This window comes from Cibotium barometz, chromosome 3 (assembly GCF_041138505.1).
Source record: "Cibotium barometz isolate CiBa-2024 chromosome 3, ASM4113850v1, whole genome shotgun sequence".
In the NCBI taxonomy this organism is placed as follows: Eukaryota; Viridiplantae; Streptophyta; class Polypodiopsida; order Cyatheales; family Cibotiaceae; genus Cibotium; species Cibotium barometz.
Window position 1 is genome coordinate 39,695,972 of NC_141048.1, and position 22,998 is coordinate 39,718,969.

Genomic DNA, 22,998 nt, shown 5'->3' on the forward strand with positions numbered 1-22,998 from the left:
ATAGTTTTCACATGGCTCCAAAGCGCTCTATGCATAGGGGCACGGTGAAAGTGTTCCAACATGGTCCAGAAGTCATGAATTTGCGGTCAAGGCCTCTAACAAAAAGGCTTGCATTTGATGAAGAGACCACCTCGAGAAATATGGACTACAGTTCTCCTAAGAAGCGTGAGAGAAAGCCTAAACATTGTCCTTACATTGATGACGTGCTTTCGAGGGTGGGACCATGAAAGAAGAGCAAGAAATAGAGGGGGATTCAAACATTTTTGTTTCCACTCCTAACGATACAGTGGCAACAACAACCATGCATACTACCCCCCAAAGCTAACCCTCAAGAAGCTTAACATTTGCAATGGAAGGTGGGGGCATAGATAACAACGAAGGGCATGAGCTAGATTCTCAACCAAAACACAACCGACATTTTGGAGAGAAAATATCATTGGGGCTCAAGAATGATGTTTTGGGTCAGTTTAATGTAACTCGAGGCTCGGAGCCTCCTTTGGTTCCTTTCTATCGCTTGGTTGCTACATATGCAGTTAGAGTGGAAGTTATTGATGCTTCATGGCTTGTTCCCTTGTTTGATAGGGCTGCGTACATGTAGACCATGGGCTCTTTTGTTGTATCTCTCAAGGGCCAGCATGGCGAGACAAAATCGATCACTCGAGAGATGATTGATGAAGAGATCCTATTTGGCAAAGGCTCAATGAAGTGTTTGAGAGTCAACTCATAGAAGAGTGGGCATATTTGCGAGGCAAGACCTTCTTTGTTTGGGATGGAAATCAGCGATTGAAGACATGGACAAAAAGGATAGAAGAAGGTAAATATTTTGGCATACATTTTCATGATTTAGGTTTCTTAGTTTTCACTTATATTGCATGCTTGGTTTTTTGTTAATTCTATGTTTCGATCTTTGTTCATGAATTTATTTTGATTTTTTTGAAGTATACTCTGAACGTGAAGAGTATTATGTGCGAGTGCGATGCCAATTTATTGAGGTTGAGAAGAAAAAGGAGGGCGAGCTTATACTTGCCCTCGACACAACTAACACGTAAATTTGTATTTGGTATAATTGTTTGTGAGAAGTTGAATTTTCTTACACACGCATACAAATTAAATACTTAGAATCTCAAGAGCAACCACTGCACCAAACTTGGGATAAGAGATATTTATGCTCCAAAAGTTTGGAATGGCTAAGGCAAGCATAATGGAGAGGTTAACCATAGAGCAGCGCTCATGGTGGATGGAGACTGAAATAAAGTTTGAGGCTCATCAAGCCCAAAACATTGCGCCTTGATTTCCTTGCGTATTAATATCACAACTTGTTTGGAAGGTACTCAATCTTTGATGTGATTTGTGCTTATGCTTAATTGCTTCTCTTATCAAATCTCATTTGGCAATTTTGTACTAGGGTTTGATTTTCATTTAGGGTAAATGGGAACAATTCCATAAGTACGAGGAGAGTAAGCTTGTTGGTCCTGGGTTTGAGGGTGAGGAATTGAAGAGGGAGATGGATAAGTCCATAAAACACAAGGAGGAGAAATTTCGAGATAGCGTTATAAATACCAATGCATTGCAAACCCTACAAATGGGGACGAGTTCTTTTCTATGCTCTTTAATAGAGATCGGAGTGACGAAAGCATGGTTGGCTTGACAAGAGACCAGCTGTATAGCTTGTGCTCAGCCAAGATAACTGCAGAGGTATGTGGTGTCCTTAAAAATCTCTTGTTCATTGCTTTAATTTGTTCATGGTTCTCTCTTGATATTGAATCTAAAACTTTATGTCAATATTGAAAGTATGACATCTATTTTTTTTAAATCTTGAATGTTTTGTTTGGAGTGTATGTAGGAAAAAAGAAATATTGCATATGATGATCTTTGACAAAGGTCAAAGATCCAAATGGGGCGCACTTTGGGGATTATAAGAAATTAAAATCTTACATGAGGCAAGAAGCATATTGGTTACATATGTTTGATGAGGCATGCATTCAAATTGCCAAGTTTGAGGTGGAAGGGCCTCAAATGCCTAAGAGTTTTGAGGGATATTTTAAAGCCCAACGTAAAATTCATGTGATAAATGCATACTCTCACATGTTAGGCAACATGAAGAGTGCTTCTTATGGGGTTAATATGCTTGAGTTGCCATTCTCAAGCAAGAGGCTTGAGAATGGCTTGTATATAGGTAGTGTTACATTTCATTCTCTATCCATTTAAGTATATGTTAGTTTGCCTCTTATGTCATCTAAAATCTATGGTTTGAATTGCATGACGAGCTCTCTTTTATAGATGGGTCTTGGATTGCATTGAGCACAAATCCATTTCAGATATGCCTTCCGAGATTGCAGAGTGGCTAGATCCACATGATGAGAACACTATGTTCTCAACTACCTTGGTGGAGAGGGGTATTACTACATGGGAGTGCACCCATTGTACTTGGTGGATTGAGTACCCCCTTGGAGTTATCCCTAAGCAAGAGTAGCAGCTGCATGCCCATAAGTAAACTCAAACCTACTTGATACTCTTAAAATTAAGATAGTTACAAGCATTAAGGATTTTGGTTCCTGATTTATCTTATTTGTCTACATGAAGGCTTTCTTCAAGAAAATCCCAAAGTGATTTTGAATGTGAGTATCACATCTCCACCCATCGAGGAGGTGACATAAGTAGTTGGGAAAAAGAATTCAAAGAATATGAACAAAGGGAATGAGAAGATCCATGGTGAGGAGCCATCTAGCCAAATAAATAGGATGGTTATAGAGGATGAGGATGGGGATAAGAGTGAGCCATCCCTTTTGATTCACAAGAGGGGGAAAAAATCTGTACCTACCACTACGAGTAGGTCTATGTTCCCTGCGTCCATCGTGGAGGATCATCTCGCTTTAGAGAGATGCCCAACAATACGTACTACAGGTAAAAGACTTTAATGATGTGCTCATTCATGAATTTGAAATGAACATGTTACTTTAAAAGACTTATATTTGTGTTTTGAGTAACTCTATGTAAATGAGTATGGCAATGGAAAGGGGACCAATACACAACTTTTGTGGATGAGCTTTTGGTGGATGTGGCCACCATTGATGACTTTGCACGGGATAGGTAGAGTAATTGCATTAAACATCTTATTACATAGTGGATTTGAAGCCAAGCTTGCTTCTAAAGTTATCTTAGCTAATATGTCTTTACATTCATGTAGTATTAAGGAGTGGTTTTGAGATCTCACACTCTACCTTGTATCGCCATGCGTACCACCACCATAGAGTATCCTCTAATATAGTGGCTTGACTTGTATTTGCCGATTTTTGTACATCCATGCTAGTGCATGGAGTGCACGTTGCCTCAGCAGACAAATTGTTAGAACACATAATGTATATTTTAATTTCATTTCATCTTGCACTTACAATTTTCCTGCTTGAAATTAGAGGGAGTACTTCTTGACATTCTTGAGTGGAATGTATTGACCACACCATTGGTGAGGGGAGCCATGGAGATTGTAGACACACACCTTGCAGATGAGGGATTCCTTGTTACTCTTTGTCTAGCCCAGGACTTGGGCAAGATATTGAAGTATGCAGGGAAATCTGGACTACAACTTCATCGTTCATGGACGCTTGTGTGCGATGGTGGTTACTTGCATCCACACATAGGAGAGCATGTGTGTGCAGTAGAACACTGATAATTTATTTATAATTTTGTGCCTTATAATATTTTTATTTATAATTTTGTGCCTTATAATATTTTTATAATAGATTTGTTTGCGCAGGTCATCGATTTCACGATTGGCTTGTTCTATCATAAGAACATGCATGTGCCCCACTATTACAGAGAGGCGGGTGAGGAGGTATCTCATCTCTTGTTCCCAGTAGCTAGGAGTTGTATTACAGAGGTTCATGCACACATCGATGACTTCACTCAAGTGGATGGGGTACTAGTCAGAGGAGGGGCTGAGCGCTCCAATTCTATTTTCTATTGAGTTATTTTTTTGCTTTTTAAAAAAAACAGTCTATTAGTATTGAGTTTACACAAACTATAAAAATGTATGTGGATGGGGTACTAGTCAGAGGAGGGGCTGAGCACTCCAATTCTATTTTCTATTGAGTTATTTTTTTGCTTTTTTTTAAAAACAGTCTATTAGTATTGAGTTTACACAAACTATAAAAATGTGTGTGGTTTCATTGATTACCTTTTTTGTTGGCTATAGTTGGTTTCTCGCCACGACATTCACTTACTGAGTAGGATTATGTTATGGATGTTTTGGCTGGATGTAGTGGAATGGGAGCAGCTTGTGCTGAACAGATGCACCATTGTTTGTTGCTAGAGGTTGATTTCTATGCTTTTAGTGAGTGCCTTCAAAAAGAAGGTTTGTGGGCTATCTCCTAATGATGGTGACGAGTAGTTGTGCGAGCATTTTAATTACGCACAGCTCTTACCTTTATCTTCATGTTTCTATGTGTTGTTTTTTAAATACACTATTGCAACTAGAGACATGTATTTTGGGCTCCTTGTTTTGTGGAGTAAGATATTGATCGTTTTGAGATATCTAATAACTCCTTTTGCTAGTTATTCCTTCATCTCATAATTAAAGCTTCCTTTGATAAATAGCACTACAAAGTGTGCTATCTAGTGTCACATATGAAAACCAACATGGTCTAATGGCTAGATGATGCTAACTACTAGCATGGTCTACTAGCATGTGCCATTGGATGGTTATTTATTATGCCATTAAAAAATGTGCCTTGGATGTAGCTTCCAAAGGCATGGTAAGTAAGTTATCTCTCAATAATGGTTGTTTATGTGGGGGATAAACACATTGTATAGGTAAGAAGTGTAAATTTGAACCCCAAATTAAAAAGGCTCTAAATTTCATGCAAAAAGCTTTAAATTAGAAGCTCACAAATTTATTATCCCAAAAAATAAAATTGTTTGAAGGTGGACTAACATAATCTAAATCTAACTATCATTAGCAACTCTCCACCGTTGCATGCGTCACACAAGCTTCATGTCTTTTTTAGTGATGGTCACCCTCTTTGCATGGACAATGTCAACAAAGATGTCAACAAGATAGGCCTTTGCAGCCTCTTGAAGTGCCTCCATGGCTTGACCTGTCCACTACATGGCTGTATGACACTAGAACCTCCTTTGACCCATCTACATATCCTATAGAATTTCCCACACAAGTCATTGGTTTGTGCGAGCCATAGCCTTGGAAGGGGGGAGAGAGAATAATAGATGGTGAGAAATGGGGATGTTATTAGTTTTTCCTATACCAATTTTAGGGAAAAAGAAATAATATTTTGAATATCCTAAAATTTAAAAATTGTGACAAAAATGTCTAGTAAGCATTAGACTCGATGTATTTGCAAAAAACTAGCATCCTTAGAATAAAAAAGGGGGTCTTTAGGCTTGCGTGAGGTCCCTCGCTCTTGTGAGTCATTGTTATATATTTTAGAGTTTCTTTCACATATGGATCTTTCATGCTTGGTTCATTCAAGATGGATGTTTTATAAAAACAAAAGGTTTTGGAAGATAAAGAGCAAGGTCGTAGGGAAGTGTGGCTAGTCCAAGAGTCATTGTTGTATATTTTTCTTTCATGTATAGATCTTTCAATGCCCACCCACAATGAGGATGACTTGTGTTTAGTTGAGGTAATTGACCAAGGAAAAAGAACAAGAAGTATGATGGATCACCTTCAATGAGTGAAGGTCTTCAAATTTTATCTTTACAATTTAGGTGACATGCAAAAATTGATTACAGATATGCACACGCAAAATTAGAAAGAGGTGCAGATCGAAGAGAATTTTGGAGAAGGCATAGAAACCTAGCATTCCCTACCAATATTGTTCTCCTATCTTGATGATATTATGGTATTTAGTGCTTCAATCGATGGGCACAAAAGGAGCCTGCATCATCAAGTTTTTCAAATTTTGCATGAGCCAGGGCCTTCCATGCGAGCCTTCGAAACCCCCTTTTTTTATGCTAAGGATGCTAGCTTTTTGCAAATACAACTGGTCTCATGCTTACTAGACATTTTTTGTCGTAATTTTTGCAAATAAAGTTAATCTCATGCTAACTACACATTTTTTTTGTCGCAATTTTTGGAATATTTTTTCTCAGATGCTGTTCGTCACATAAAACATTTCATCACGAAAAAATACATTAAAAATAATGAAATTATATTAAATCAAGGCACGTCTAAATTAAAAAACACCACTTTATATTATGGATCTAGTAGCCAAGTACAACCAAATAAAGAGTTGCAAATACAACATGACGAGCATTATCATGGCTCATCAAATCATTCCATCCTTAAGCTTAAATGCATCACTATTATTACGGACCCTATGAACAAGATAGATATCCTTCGGCATAAGTGTGATGTGCTTAGCATGAATTGCTAAGTGTTGACCATCATGCATCCACCAAATCGGCCTTAGTCACCTTTGCATATGTTGTCCATCGTTCCACTTGAGAGGATTGACCATGGGTGAAAAACCTTGCTCCCCTTTGCAAATCTTGAAGAATTTCTTACACCGATCAGGAGAAGGAAAACTTGGGTATTATAAGATATGGACTCTTTTGGAACTTCTTAATTTCATGAAGAGCTGCAGTGCCCAATCTCCATCTTCTATTCTTGTGCGTAGTTGGTGGAGCTTTCTTTGATGTTCTACCATGTGGAGATTTTTTTTGAACCACCTGGACCCTGGGACCTTTCTTCAATGAAGTGCTAGGAGCTAACTTAGTTGGAGGGTGTTTCTCCACTGTTTCATCTTGAGGTGACTGGGGGTGATCAGGTTCATAATTGTTTTTTGTCACTCGGTGCACTCACACTTGATACATTGGAGGCAGACGATGCCAATGCCTTGGTAGGCAACTTCTTGGCACATTTCTTTGAGTGTGTCATTCTTCCAACTTAGAGATGAATAGGGGAGTGGAGAGAATAAAACGAGATGTTCTCATTTCTCTTAGGAGCTCATTATAATTTACTCACACTTATTATATTTACCAACCCTAATTGATATTATGGATAAGTTATCAACACTTAACAAAAACCCAAATGTGAATAATTTTGTTCCAATGCTGGATATACTCAGATATATCTTTCTCAATTACAACATAGGGTCAATATGTCTCTATGAACTACATCTACATCATCAGATTTAGAATTCTCTATCTTTTTCCATACAAAATGAATTGTAACACATGATCATTCTTATCACCACTTTGTGCTCAATGTTTCCATTTTCTACTAGCCCTCTCTTGGTTTCTCAACCACTCGGCATGACATTATCTAGCTATTGCATTATCATATCTATCTTTCCTCATGTCACATAGAGCCCTACAAAGTACTTCCACATCATTGGATTTTGCCTTTGTCTCCTTTTCCTCGTACCTTTTCTCAATTCTTCTATACCACCACTGTATTAGTTGCCTCATAGGGTTAGAATAATTGGTTCTACCCCCATGTGTTGTCACCTTCTAGAATCCACATCTGGCTTGCCAAAATGAGACCTCTCCATGCCTTGTGTAGATCATATCGCTAAACTTCCTTGTTGAGAAAAATATCCTTAATGGGCCTCGAGTATATGCTGCATTTTTTTCCATGCTTCATACTTCTCAGGTTGTTTCACAAGTAATCTACCATCTTCGTTATGAGGGGGGATAAAAGTTTCCTTACCTTTGCTCCTCCAAATCATGGTTTGCATGGTAAATTGCCACTCTTACGTGAATTTTTCTCATCCTTTCTGATTTCAACTTGGCCCCTATGCAAACCAATATTGGATAAGATTCTTTCCACATCCTTGGATGTTGCATTTGCTATACTACTGAGCTGGGTTGCATCTTGTAATAAAAAAATATACTCAAACACTTTTTTTTTCTTTAACTCTCACTATGCAATGTAATGTGTAGAAATGAACCCTTGTTAATGGTATATCTAGAATAGGATCCCATGTTGGATCTATTCGAACATATCTTCCATATTTGAGCTTAAATTGATCACGTGTTGGTGCACCAATATACTTAAACACTATTTTTTTAATAATTCTCACTATGCAATGTAATGTGCAAAAATGAACCCTTGTCAATGGTATATCTAGAATAGGATCCCACGTTGGATCTATTCGATCATATCTTCCACCTTTTAGCTTAAATTGATCACGTGTTAGTGCACCACCTCTTCTTGTGTTCCTAACCCGATTCTTCTTCCCATCCTTACATTTATTTCTTCCTTGCATGTAGTATAGCCAAGGGATTTGAGTATTTGAAGAATTTGAAATACCGAACATGCATTTCAAAGTCTTAAGATCACCAGCAAGATGCCATTCCACTGCATAGTCACCATAACCTTCAACATGTAGACAATCATTGTTTGCTTTGTTGTCTTATTATACTTGGTATCTCTGTTAAGGTGAAGAATATCTTTAAAACCTCATGGTTCTCCTTCAACATCTTAAATGCACTGAGCCACCATATCTCATTCTCTGATTGCACATTGAAATCTTTTGGATGTTTGGGTGTAATGTTTGCATCCAAAGCCCTATTCATTAGTGTTAAGCTAACACATTCAAGCTTTTAACACTTCACTAACTCACTCTCATCTAGCTTCAAAACAAATTGAAGCTTACCTTTGCACTTTGCAATATGCATATCGTAAAACTTTACCATCGCTTTTTGCAGTTTACACACATCCAATACGAAAAGGGGAATATTTTTTGGTGAGCTTTTTTCCTATTTTTGGTGAGTTTTTAAAGCCAATCTCTTATTCGTACTACTATATAAGCATATTTACTTTTCTAATGAGATTTTTTTAAGCCAATCACTCCTTTGAACAACAAGGCATATTAATGTAAAGGTAAGGACAATCACTCTTTTTTACCACAAGACATAATTCACCTGAACATTAGAGTAAGTTACTTCCTCTCTCTCAGATTATGAGTAAGCATATCCCCTCCTTTGACTCCTCTAACTGCTTTGATCCCTCCTCTGACTCCTCTATTATGCCTCCTATGGCTCCTCCTTCCCTCCTTAGACCCCTCCTTTGACTCCTCTATTCTACCTCCTTTGACTCCTTTGGCTCCCCTCCTTTGACTCCTTTGACTCCTCTCCTTAGCCTCCTTAGACTCCTTAGACTCCCCTGAATCCCCTCCCCTGACTGCTCAGACTCCCCTGACTCCCCTCCTCTGACTCCCCTGAATTCCCTCCTCTGACTCCTCTGACCCCTCCTTTGACTCCTCCTTTGACTCCCCTATGAATAAAAGAAAGTATCCAAAAATGAGTAAATGCTCACATAAGATGAAGAGTTGACTGAGTACAAGGTTTATTAGTTAAAAATTAAGAGATATTACTAAAAAAAATGAGATATTTTGGAGAAATGATGAATTTTTGACACCTTGGAAGGTGCCTCCTTCACAATGTCTGGGTGTTCCGATCCAGACGGTTTGTCTTGCAGTTGTTTCTCCATGCCACTCTGGCCCTTTCTACTATCTTCAACCTTGCAAGAGCCATTTTACTTTTCTTGTTGTACCCGGTGACATCGAAGTATTCTTCCATTGCTTCGATCCACTTCTCCACAGCCTCGCCTCCACAGCCTCGCCCAAGTTTTCCACTTCACCCTTAAAAGGTCCAGGCTACGATCTATGAAGAGTTTTACGAACATCCAAGTCGAGCTCTTCCTCATCGAGTTGGGGGTTATCATTCCTACCGCGACGACCTCGATCCATGATCTTATAAATACGAAAATTCTTGTTAAGTCCCTTTATTTATAATTCAAATCTGACTTTAGATCCAACTGATTCTGGGGTTCTTTAGATTGGTCAGCCCCCACAGAATCATGAGATAAAGATCCCTTCTAACAGAAGAACATACAGACTCATTATTAGAGAATAATTCATTCATATTCTTAACACAGTAATGGTCCATCAGACCGAAAATTTCATCTGAACATTCCTCCATGGGATTTTCAGTTATGCAGGTTCTCAATTTGTCATCCCTTAATTAGAGTCACTGGGTCAAGGCCAACAGTAGCAATCTATCAGCACAATCAGTTAATCTCATAGTGATTTGCTAAAGTCATAATCATCCCTTAATTAGAGTCACTGGGTCAAGGTCAATAGTAGCAATCTGTCAGCATAATCAGCTAATCTCATAGTGATTTGCTAAAGTCATAATCATCATTCCAGTTACTATCATCATCACTGGGATTCGACCCATTCATCCTCATTGTGGCTTTGTTAAACTTATCTTCTTTCGACTAGAATTCATGAATCATTATCTTTCAATCAGAATCCAAACCAACTCATCAATTCTCAACCAAAATTCTAAAATCATATCATTCGAATTCATCATCTGGATAGCATTTTGCTTATAATTTCAAGGTCTTAGATTTACTCATATATATTGTCAGTAAAGAGCAACAGTTATATCCACGGTATATACGAGTAGTCACGGTCCTTGGAGTTATAAGGTAAATACCATCATATCTAAGCCTCAAGCAAGTCAGGGATTCCATACAATTGCGGTACTTCCATCTGAAGACCCAATTTCCAATTTATGAATCTTCATTTTGAATATCAATTTGTATGAATTTCATCACATAGTTAAAATCTTTTACTGGTACATAAATTTTTGACATTTCTTGCTTCTCGGTTGATCCACTTTAGCCAATTCATTCTAATACCAGCTGAAAGATCTGTAAGATTCCTCCCTCTAGCTTTTGAGGTGTATAGGTGTATAGGTGTACAGGTGTAAGAACCTCCATCTTTTGAGGTGTACAGGTGTAAGAACCTCCCCTTAGGATCTTGTAATTATTCCCCTCTTTGAAATAAAAGAAAGATTCTATTTTACCCTGTTTTGACGTGGAGAGAGAAAATGTCTAGAGAGAGATAATCCAAAATTGAGATATTTTTAGATATAAAAATCCTCCTAGTGTCTAAAATGGTTCCCCCGAAACAGAAATTCAAAAAGAACTTTCCAATGTGCATTTGGAATTAATTGAAAATAAGTATAAAGGACCTTAGTCTAAGGGTCTAGATTTTCAAAAAAAATTAGATTATGGTCCAATTAAGGTTCTTATGGTCCAATAGGATCAATCCAAGTGTGGGGAGGAGATAAATCCAATTTATAAAAGAAAAATACCCAAAAATGAGTAAATGCCCACTTAAGATGAAGAGTTGACTGAGTACAAGGTTTATTAGTAAAAAACTATGAATATTACTAAAAAAAGAGATATTTTGGGTATAATGATTCAATTTTGACACTTTGGTAAGGAGAAGGGGGATTTTCAAGGAGGCACCTATTTCACATGTGTGGTGGAGTTTTAAACTCAAAAATATTGTGATATTTTTTATCTCTCCTCTCTCTTGGATTAAACCAAATCAAAAGGGAGCCAAACTAGGTCCAAATCTTGTCCAAATTTAGCCAAACTGAACTTGGAAAATTCTAGAAACTAGTTGGACTTGGTTAGAGGCCTCCCTCACCTATAAATAGATCCTTAGAACTTTGTAAAAAAATAAGAGAACTATACCATGCCAGTATTATACTGAAATAATTATATTTTCTTTTAACCTATAAAAATCCTCTACAAATTGGAGAGATTGGAGTTTCTCTCTCTCTCTTCAATCTTCCTTGGAGTCTTCATCAACATACCAAACCAATTGATTGGTTGGGGACCTCTACATTGATTAAAGAATCAAGCAATCTAGGAGTTAAAGTGTGGTTTATGGTCTTTTTTTAAAAAAAAAATCTCCAAATGTTCTCTCTTCTCAACTCCTCTCAAGCTTAAGAAGCATTCAATTGAATGGCTTTTTAATACAATTGAAGTTCTTTAATGAATTTGTAGTGATCAAACACATAAATTTCTATTTATGCTTAAATTCAATGTCTCTCTCTCTCTCCCAAAGAATGGTAATTCCTATGACCTATTCTATATTCAAATGAAGCTTCTCATGAAGCAATTCTCTAATCTAAAAGTAATTTCTATGCTTGTCAAATTGAGGCCAAATAAGCAACTTTTTAATGCTTTTATGCTATTTAATTTATGAAAAAATTAGGAATCAAGTCCATAATTGGATATTGATCTAATTAATGGTTATTCTATCATATGATATTACTAAACTTCATGTTTTCAAAATTATTGATAATTATTAGTAATAGCAGCGAAGCTATGGTAAAATTTTTAAAAAATTAACACATAAATCTAGTAATTCATTTTTATGTTAAAAGAGTAATCCTCCCATGACAATGGAAATCCATGTATTCTAATGAAGTAGGAGAAAAATTGGGATGCTAAAATAATGTATATTTTATTTAAAAATTAAAGAAAGATTTTAGTTAAATTTATCTTTTTGCATAGATAAATTTAAATGATGAAAGAGGAATTTCCACCATATTTGAATTCAAATATTTAAATGAGGAAAGTGTAATTTTTAGTATATTAAAATTAATGGATATTTTATTTAAATTCAAAGATGAATTTTAGATAAATTTATTTTATCTATGAGAAATATTTAAATGGTAAAAGAGAAATTCCTATGACATTTGGAATTCCATCATTTAGATGGGAAAAGAGAAATTCCTAGCATATTGAAATTAATGGGTATTTTATTTAAATTCAAAGATAAATTTTAGATAAATTTATTTTATCTATGAGAAATATTTAAATGGTAAAAGAGGAATTCCTATGACATTTGGAATTCCATCATTTAGATGGGAAAAGAGAAATTCCTAGCATATTGAAATTAATGGGTGTTTTATTTAAATTCAAAGATGAATTTTAGATTATTTTATCTATGAGAAATATTTAAATGGTAAAAGAGGAATTTCTATGACATTTGGAATTCCATCATTTAGATGGGAAAAGTGAAATTCCTAGCATATTGAATTAATGAATTCCCATGGTATTTAAGATCCAAGAAATTAAATGGAAAGAAGAGGAATTTTTAGTATAATTCAATTTATGATTATTTATCAAAAGTGGAAATATAGGTAGAATTGATTTCTGTAAATCCTATGAATTCTTTTATTCAAAAGAGGAATATTGAATATAATTCAATTGAGGAATTGAGAAGGAATATAGAAATAGTCGTTCGAAAAAGGAACCTTTAATTAGGCCAAGCAATTGGTAGAAATTTAGAAACCTTCCTTGGTCCCTCATCCATGGCACCGGGTGCAGTACGACACGATTTTCTCGATTGGAACCTCGGACCTTGCTACGCGAGACGTCCTCCATTGACTCTCCGTCAGCTGTTGCAACTTTATCAGTTAGGTCTCCACGATCTCATTCTCAAGACAGTCAAAATGCTTCCTCAGCATTATTGACATAAAACAGTCATTTAAAAACAGGTCATAAATACAATTTCTATAATGAACTCTCATCTTTCACATTGTTCCACATCTGTCCACATTACTTAATCCATATCCACCAATTCATATGTATTCCTATTCTCATCCAATCACATCATTTTTCATCTCATTACATCTTTCCTCATTTACCCTCATCACCTCTCATCCACTCCTATCAGCCCATATTCACATCCCATCACATCTCATTCATTCACATCTATTTCAATTTACATCACACCTCATCACATTCATTTCACATCTCATCTCATTCATTCTTATCCCAATTCACATCTCATCACATCTCATCCATTCACATCCCATATCATTTATTTACATCGATTCATATAACATCACATCTCATTCACTCACATCCGGATTCACATTACATTACATCTCATCCATTCACTCACATCGACATCACATCCTTTCACATACACATCCACATCCATTCTTTCACATACACATCCATATCCATTCTTCCACATACACATCCACATCCATTCTTCCACATACACATCCACATCCATACATACACATCCACATCGATTCTTTCACATTCATACTTCCACATACACATCCACATTCGTTCTTCCACATACATATCCACATCCATTCTTCCACATACACATCCACATCCGTTCTTCCACATACACATCCACATCCATTCTTCCACATACACATCCACATCCATTCTCATTACATCACATCTTATCACATCCTATTTTTATCTTATCACATCCTATCACATCCCATACACATCTTATCACATCCATTCACATGCTAATCCCATTTAATAGCTTTTTCTAGGTTGATCCTGATAGTGGGACTTTTTCTAAATTTCTGCCAATTGCTTGGCCTAATTAAAGGTTCTTTTTCTCGAAGATGAGTAGTTCCATATTCATTCTCAATTTCTCAAATGAATTATATTCAATATTCCTCTTTTGGAATAGAAGAATTCATGGGATTTATAAAAATCAATTCTACCCATATTTCCACTTTTGATAAATAATCATAAATTGAATTATACTAAAATTTTCTCTTCTTCCTATTTAATTTCTTGGATCTCAAATACCATGGGAATTCCTCTTTTTGGATTTAATTAATTTCATTCCAATGTCATGGGTATTCCTCTTTTATCATCAATTATTTCTCATAAAGTAATTTCATCTAAAATAAAATACCCATAAATTCAATATGCTAGGAGTTTCTCTTTTCCCATCTAAATGATGGAATTCCAAACGTCATAGGAATTTCTCTTTTAACATTTAAATATTTCTCATAGATAAAATAAATTTATCTAAATTTCATCTTTGAATTGAATTAAAATACTCATTAATTCCAATATGCTAGGAATTTCTCTTTTCCCATCTCAATGATGGAATTCCAAATGTCATAGGAATTCCTCTTTTAACATTTAGATATTTCTCATATATAAAATAAATTTATCTAAATTTCATCTTTGAATTCGATTAAAATACTCATTAATTTCAATATGCTAGAAATTTCTCTTTTCCCATCTCAATGATGGAATTCCAAATGTCATAGGAATTCCTCTTTTAACATTTAAATATTTCTCAGAGATAAAATAAATTTATCTAAATTTCATCTTTGAATTTAATTAAAATACTCATTAATTCCAATATGCTAGGAATTTCTCTTTTCCCATCTCAATGATGGAATTCCAAATGTCATAGGAATTCCTCTTTTAACATAAAAATGAATTACTAGAAATTTCTCTTTTGCTAAGTACTATTTATGCATAAATATAAAAATTAAATTTTCCATGATTATAATGAGAATCATTTAATTAATCTAGGATGATTAATCCTAGAATATGGTAGGAAGTCCTCTTTTCATAATATGAATGAAAATGATTTATGTGTTAATTTTTTAAAAATTTTACCATAGCTCCGCTACTATTATTGTTAATTCTCAATATTTTTGAAAGCATAAAGTTTAGTAATATCCCTATGATTATAATAACCATTAATTGGATCAATATCCAATTATGGGCTTGATTCTTAATTTTTCCATAAATTAAATAGCATAAAAGCATTAAAAAGCCACTTAATTAGCCTCAATTTTACAAGCATAGAAATTACTTTTAGATTAGAGAATTGCTTCATGAGAAGCTTCATTTGAATATAGAATAGGTCATAGGAATGACCATTCTTTGGAGGAGAGAGAGACATGCTTTAAAAAAATATTTAATTTAAGAATAAATAGAAATTTATGTATTTTATCACTACAATTCATTAAAGAACTTCAATTGTATTAAAAAGCCATTCAATTGAATGCTTCTCAAGCTTGAGAGGGGTTGAGAAGAGAGAATCATTTGGAGATTTAAAAAAAAAGGACCATAAACCACACTTTACCTCCTAGATTGCTTGATTCTTTGATCAAAGTAGAGGCCCCCAACCAATCAATTGGTTTGGTATGTTGATGAAGACTCTAAGGAAGATTGAAGAGAGAGAGAGAGAAGCTCCAATCTCTTCAATTTGTAGAGGATTTTTAGAGAATAATAGAAATTATCACTATTTCAGTATAATACTGGCATGGTATAGTTCTCGTATTTTTTTACAAAGGGCTAAGGATCTATTTATAGGTGAGGGAGGCCTATAACCAAGTCCAACTAGTTTCTAGGATTTTCCAGGTTCAGTTTGGCTCAATCTTGTCCAAATTCGGTTTGGCTGAATTTGGAAAAGATTTGGACCTAGTTTGACTCCCTTTTGATTTGGTTTGATCTAGGAGAGAGGAGAGATAAAAATATCACAATATTTTTGAGTTTAAAACTCCACCACACATGTGAAATAGGCACCTCCTTGAAGAGCCCCCTTCTCCTACCAAGGTGTCAAAATTGAATCATTATATCCAAAATATCTCATTTGTTTAGTAATATTCATAGTTTTTTACTAATAAACCTTGTCCTTAGTCAACTCTTCATCTTATGTGAGTATTTACTCATTTTTGGGGGTTTTTCTTTTAATTCTTCAATTTATCTCCTCCCTACATTTGGATTAATCTTATTGGTCCATAGGAACCTTAATTGGACCATAATCCAAATTTTTTTAAAAATCTGGACCCTTAGGCTAAGGTCCTTTTTACCTATTTTCAATTAATTCTAATTGCACATTGGAAAGTTCTTTTTGAATTTCTGTTTCAGGGGAAACCATTTTAGACACTAGAAGGATTTTTATATCCAAAAATATCTCGATTCTGGATTATCTCTCTCTAGACATTTTCTCTCTCCAGGTCAAAGCAGGGTAAAATAGAACCTTTCTTTTATTTCAAAGAGGGGAATAATTACAAGATCATAAGGGGAGGTTCTTACACCTACACATCTCAAAAGCTGGAGGGAGGAATCTTACAAGCCGAGGTCTTGACTTAGCCTTGGTTCAATTAAAATGGTGAGCTTCCGGTAGTACAGTGGTGGATGAGGGACCAAGGAAGCGGCCTACGAGTGAAGCGCTAGGTCACCTGCAAAGGATCCTAGAGGGTGCGGACCATACGGTTCTAGGGCTCTGGGTCACCAACGATACCCACACGTGCGTCGAGGAAGATATTGGAACAAGGAGTAAGAGTTGTTTTCTGAATTCGAGCATGGATCTGGTTGATTGACCTTGCTGGTCCTCAACGGATGAGTCCATGGCTCTTTTATATGGATCTGTTGGTTGATCTTGCTAATCTTCAAAGGAGATTCCATTTTGATATGTGAATATATTGCTGAGTACTATGAGCTAGGAATCATCGAAAAGGCCCCTGAGTGGACAAGTGGTGAGCATTCTCGTTGCCAATGATGCCATAGGTACAGCAATTAAGGAATGATTGGAAATTAGGACTCAACCGGAGATTTGGAGGATTATGATCAGTGATACTCTGATTTCATTAAATGATTGTTTTAAAGACAATTGATTATGTGAAAAAGGCAATTTCATATTGGGTGTGTAAGTGGTGTGACTAGTTTTAAGTTACATGAATATCCGGCTAGGGGGCCTGGGAACTCTTTTCCTTGTTACCCGAGACAAAACCTAACCAAATTCTTAAATGGATCCCATCACTACATTGGTTGGGCGATTGGCTAACCCACGGCACTGGATTGATGGATCCCTAAAATGAGACTCAATTCTGCTATGGTGCGATAGATGAAGTAAATCTCGGATAAAAATTATTCTATGGAAAAGAATCAACGATTGTGCCTCTTAATGAGGAAAAAAGCATTGGTCTCTATGATCTAAGTGTAATATTTTCCTTGATCTGACTATGGGACTTACGGGTTCGGTCAGATCAGTTCAATTAGTTAAGGCTTTTGACTACGTTAGAGTAAAATTATCCTGGAGGAATCGCCCGTGCTTTCCAGGCGAGGGAAGTTTTTCCGGGTTCGGTTTTCAAAGAATCGAGGGATTAGTCTCTTGTCTAGATATACGTGGGCAAGGCCCGGAATGAGGGACCCTGCCCTGTGCAAGAAGTGCTACTTCTGCTGCTAGCACCCCAGAATTCGTTGCGCGGTTGGGACATGGATCTTTCACATCCAATCCCATGGGTTAGCCAACCACTGTATTATTGATAGGATCCATTATAAAAATTTGGTTATGTTTTGTCCCGGGTACTAGGGGAAAAGAGTTCCATGTCAGCTCCTGAGTTGGACATTCTCCTAGAATTTGGTGAACGAGGCAAAAGAGTCTTGCGCAAAAAAGTTATATATGTTCCTATACAATGCACATGTCCACACACCACCGTGATCTTGGATTGTCTGTAATATTCAATGCATGATTCCTTTTTTTGAGAACATTATCAAGATTTCTAGGATTGTTCTTGGTTACCGACAGCAGCAGCAGCAGGAATATGAACAGATAGTTTTTGGTAACATCATGATGTTCAAAAGTGAATGATATGTTCATCCATCTGATTTTGCAACAGACAAAGTCATGAAAAGAAGGCTCAACCACTATCTTGAAAAGATCCCTAGCTTTGTGGCAATAGAGTAGAGGAGAAATGCCCATTACACTAAAAGAAGTGTCGCCTTCTCCAATACAGTTATGGATTTCTTTGTTTTTTTCATCTCCTTACTGAAGACTCTAAGCCCCAAACAATGGATTTACCAAGCAGTCAAGTGCCAATCGAGGATGATGTAGTTGAAGAAAAGGTGGCTATCGATCTAGCAGAGGCCGAAAAGGAAATGTTTCCCACTAGTACATTCCTTTTTAGTGTTGATGCAGCAGCACTCATGAGCATAATCCCATTGGAAGCTAGTCCACCTAATGAGAACAAACAGGGGGACTTCTCACTTCCTTCTTTGCCTAACTTTATTATGGCATACCAATGTGATTATGTATTATTGACAGAAATTATGCATCATTTTAATATTTGTGAAGACTATTGCTTGGTTGCTTTAGCAAATTATAGTGAAGTAGACATGGGGTGGGTAGAGCAAGGAGTTAACAAACACCTCCTAGTTGATTGTGCAGTCCAAGACTCCGAGTATCTTCCCGGCAAGGATATATTAAGGGACATGTTCAATGAAGCTAGGGCTCTCGCTCGATGAGCTTAAGATGTGTATGCTCTTTACCTTCATGGGAATCAAGTTCAAGGAACTAGAATTTTCGGATCCCTAGTTCTGCAATTAGTCAAAGCTTCTAAATTGCTAAAGGGACTCAGAAAAAAGCAAGATGTCTATGTCGTTAAAATGAATCTAGTAGAAAGAAAATCCAAGGCTAAGGATCCAAAGTGGCTAAGTAAGTATGCTGATGTATTCCCAAAAGAGCTGACTGAGATGCCTCCAACTTGTAAAGTAGATCATGAGATAGAGCTAACCCCGGGAGCTCAGCCAATAGCCTAGCGTGCATACAAAATGCCAGTCCTAGAAGCCATAGAACTTAAGGAGCAATTAAGACAACTGCTAGAGAAAGGATTCGTAAGACCCAGTGTTTCACCTTGGGGTGCGCCTGTTCTCTTTTAGAAAAAGAAAGATGGAACGTTGAGACTCTGTATTGATTACATAGGATTAAATCAGTTACAATCAAGAATAAGTATCCTATTGCTAGGATTGATGAACTTTTGGATCGATTAAGTGGAACCCAAATGTTCACAAAGATAGATCTCAAATCTGGGCATTATGAATTTATAGTCATGTCGTTCGGATTAACAAATGCCCCAACAACATTTAATCACCCATGCAGGACATTCTCAGAGAATACTTGGATGAATTTGTTATTGTCTTCTTGGATGACACCTTAGTATACTCTAAGAATGCAATAGATCATGAAGATCATGTGCGTAAAGTCTGGAGATCCTAAGGAAGCACCAACTCTTTGCAAAAAGTTCTCTGCTAACCATGTCGAATACTTGGGATTTATAGTATCTAAGGATGGGATTTCTCTTGACCCCGCTAAAATCCAAGCAGTTGTAGATTGGCCAGAACCCAAGTCAATGAAAGAATTCAGAGGATTAGGATTAACCGGGTGGTATCGAATCTTTATACCCACGTATGCTCAAATAGCATCCCCTTTGACTAACCTTCTCAAGAAGAGTACCCTATTTCATTGGTGTCAGAGTGCTTTTGATAAGCTGAAGAGGCAGCCTTAATAAGCAACCCTATTCTAAAATTGCCAGATTTTTCCATACCCTTTGAAGTAGTGATAGATGCCAGTGGTTTTGCCCTAGGAGGTGCACTTATGCAGGAAGGTCATGTAGTAGCCTATGAATCCAGAAAACTCAGAACGCATGAAAGAAATTATGATGTCCATGACTTGGAGTTACTCTCAGTAGTTTATGCTCTAAAGCTGTGGAGACATTATCTCTTGGGACAGAGATTCACCTTAATGAGACAGATCATCAAAGTCTGAAGTGGATCTTCACCCAAAAGGATCTCAACATGTGTCAACAAAGAAAGTGGATGCAGACCTTGCAGGAATTTGATTTTGAGATTGGCGACCAGAAGAAAATGTGGTAGCAGATGCACTCAATAGGAAAGCCTCCTTGCTTTTACAATAACATTGGTGTCAAATCTGTTGATCACCAAAGTAAGAGAGAAGATCATGCAGGATCAATTTTTGTCCCTATTGCTACCCTACTGATGTAGGAAAGCAAGACTCCTCAGGAAATGAGTCGAGTTCTTGAGTACAAATTGGGCGAAGGATGCGTGTATTACAATAATCGGCTATGCATTTCCAATGATGAGACGAAACAAAGCAAAAAATTCTGAGAGAGCGTAATTTGGATTTATAGGTAAACAAACTCTTCTCAAAGCTTTAACAATAATTTCTTTTAGTTGGAAAACATTAAAAATAATTAAGAAATATCAAGGTCCGCATGTTCGAAAAAATTAAATAAGGCCTTGAGGGCCTACGTGCACATGTTGTGAGTGGACCCCAGTATTATTAAGGTAAAAATTTAAAGATGAGTGAATTTTGAAAAATGGAGGCCAAAAATAGGTGTTGTGTGTACAACCCGATAGCTGGACATCTAGGGTTCATAAAGACCTACATGTTTATTGTAAAGAAGAGCTTCTTTTGGCCAGGACTCAAAAAGGATGTACTTAATCATGTGCGTCAGTGTTTAATATGTCAAAGAGTCAAGGCATAAAGGGTTAAGATGCAAGAAAAGCTGCATCCCTTAGACATTCCATAGTAGATGAAGTGGGAATGTGTCAGTATGGATTTTGTTATTGGATTACCGTTAGTGCAATCAGGTTATAACTCCATTTTTGTGGTAGTTGACAGACTAACCCCAAGGTTTCCCATCTGATTCTAGTCAAAGAAACCTACACTGCAGTGGATATTGCCAGAGTCTTCCTCAAGGAGATTTTCAGGCTGCATGGCTTACCCCGAAGGATAGTGAGCGATAGAGATCTTAAGTTCACATCAAGGTTCTAGACTGCATTCTTCGAAGCAGTGGGAACTTTCTTAGATCTCAGTACTGCTTATCATCCCAAGATAGATGGCTAGATAGAAAGAGTGAACCAAGTAATAGAAGATATATTTTTGGATATAAAAATATCCTTTAAATTTAAGATGAATTCCCCTAAAACAAAAGTTTAAAAGAGTTTTCCAATATGCATTAGAAACCAATTGAACATTTTCAAAAAATTATGGATTAAGGTCCGAAAAGTGTTCTAAAGGGCCAATGGGGTTAATCCAAGTGTTTGAATAAGAAAAATGCAAGAATAAAAGAAAATCCATAAAAAATGAGTAAATTCACATAAGATGAAGAGTTGACTTCTAGTACTAGGATTTATTAGTATAAAAATAAAAATTTTGACACCTCAGGAGGGTGAGTGGAGCTCATAAAGGAGGTGCCTAGAATGTCATCATTTCCCCCAATTTTAAATTCAAAAAAATGAGATATTTCATCTCTTCTCTATCCTCTTTCAAACTAGATCAGAAAAGTGGACCTAATTTGTCCAAATTGGATCAAACTGAAGCTGGAATCCTCTAGATCCCAGATGGACTTGGTTGGTGGCCTCCCTCTCCTATAAATAGAACCCCATTCCTTTGTATTTTCATCTTAGTGTATTTACATGCTAGTGTAATTTTCATTTTAAGTGTAATTCCAGTATCCCTCTACCTTACCTCTCCATTGTGAAGCTTTGGAGCTTCACTAATCCTCTTCTTCTCTTGGAGATTACCCTCTTCTACTTGGTGGCCAAGCCTCTTCTTTGAGGGCTACACATCTCCTTAAAAAATCAAGCCAAAACCAAGGGTAAGCCTAAAACAATGATGTTTTACTCTCTTCTTGGATGGTAATCTTCTTCCCAACCTCTCTATATGCTTGGGAAGCATTCTAATCCATGGTTTCTTCTTAAAACCATGCCCTTATTGATTTATGTTGTTTAAATGAATTAATGTTAATCTCTTATGCTTAAATGCATTGTTTTTTATTTGTAATCTCTCTTTTTGAAAGAATACTCACTTTTATGGTTAAATCCTTCTTGGAACAATAAGCTTTAATTCTAATCTCATTTTCTTCCAAAACTCTAGGCCTAACAAGCTAGAGATGGAGATTAAACATTTTTTATGATTTTTAATCTACCTAAAATGAGGTTAATTCATTTAAGCTTGTTTTTATGTTAAGAAAATTCATATTTATTCATTTTTTCCATTTAATTTGTTGATGCATCATTGTATATTTAGTTAGCCTCTAATTTGTGATACATGTTAACCATCCATTCAGTGGGGGTGGTTGATGCATCTGGTCTACCAACCATGCTTAATCTCTTGCATACAATGAGGCTTTTATAGCCAAATCTTAAGGTGGTGAGTGGTTCTCTTTATAGCCATTCCGACGTCATGTTATTCTCCATTATGAGTATGACCACCTAAGTTCTTGAATGAGTATCTCTTAGGTGGTGGTTTGTTCCTAGGTGTGTGTAGCTATATCTTCGGGTACTTTCATATGCTAACAATATAGGATCCTTAATCTTATCTTCAAGGAAAGTAGGAAAAATAGTCTAAGAAAGCATGCCAACACTTTAAAAAAGTAACCTAAAAAATAAATCAAAGGTGGAGCAACCTAGAAAGCAACCAAAAAAATAAATCAAAGGTGCCAGCACCACTGCATCCATAGCATAGGAATCTTCTTCTTGCCTCCATCTAGGCAAATAAAGCTCTTCTTGCACACCATCTAGGCAAATAAAGCTCTTCTTGCACACCCACAACTATGAAGTTCTCCATT

The 22,998-nt window shown here is 36.3% G+C and overlaps 1 pseudogene; it reads left to right on the forward strand.

The window, feature by feature from the left end:
* Positions 1-1,504: 1,504 nt before the first annotated feature.
* On the forward strand, positions 1,505-2,473 carry LOC147640049 (uncharacterized; annotated as a pseudogene).
* The last annotated feature ends 20,525 nt before the right edge of the window (positions 2,474-22,998 follow it).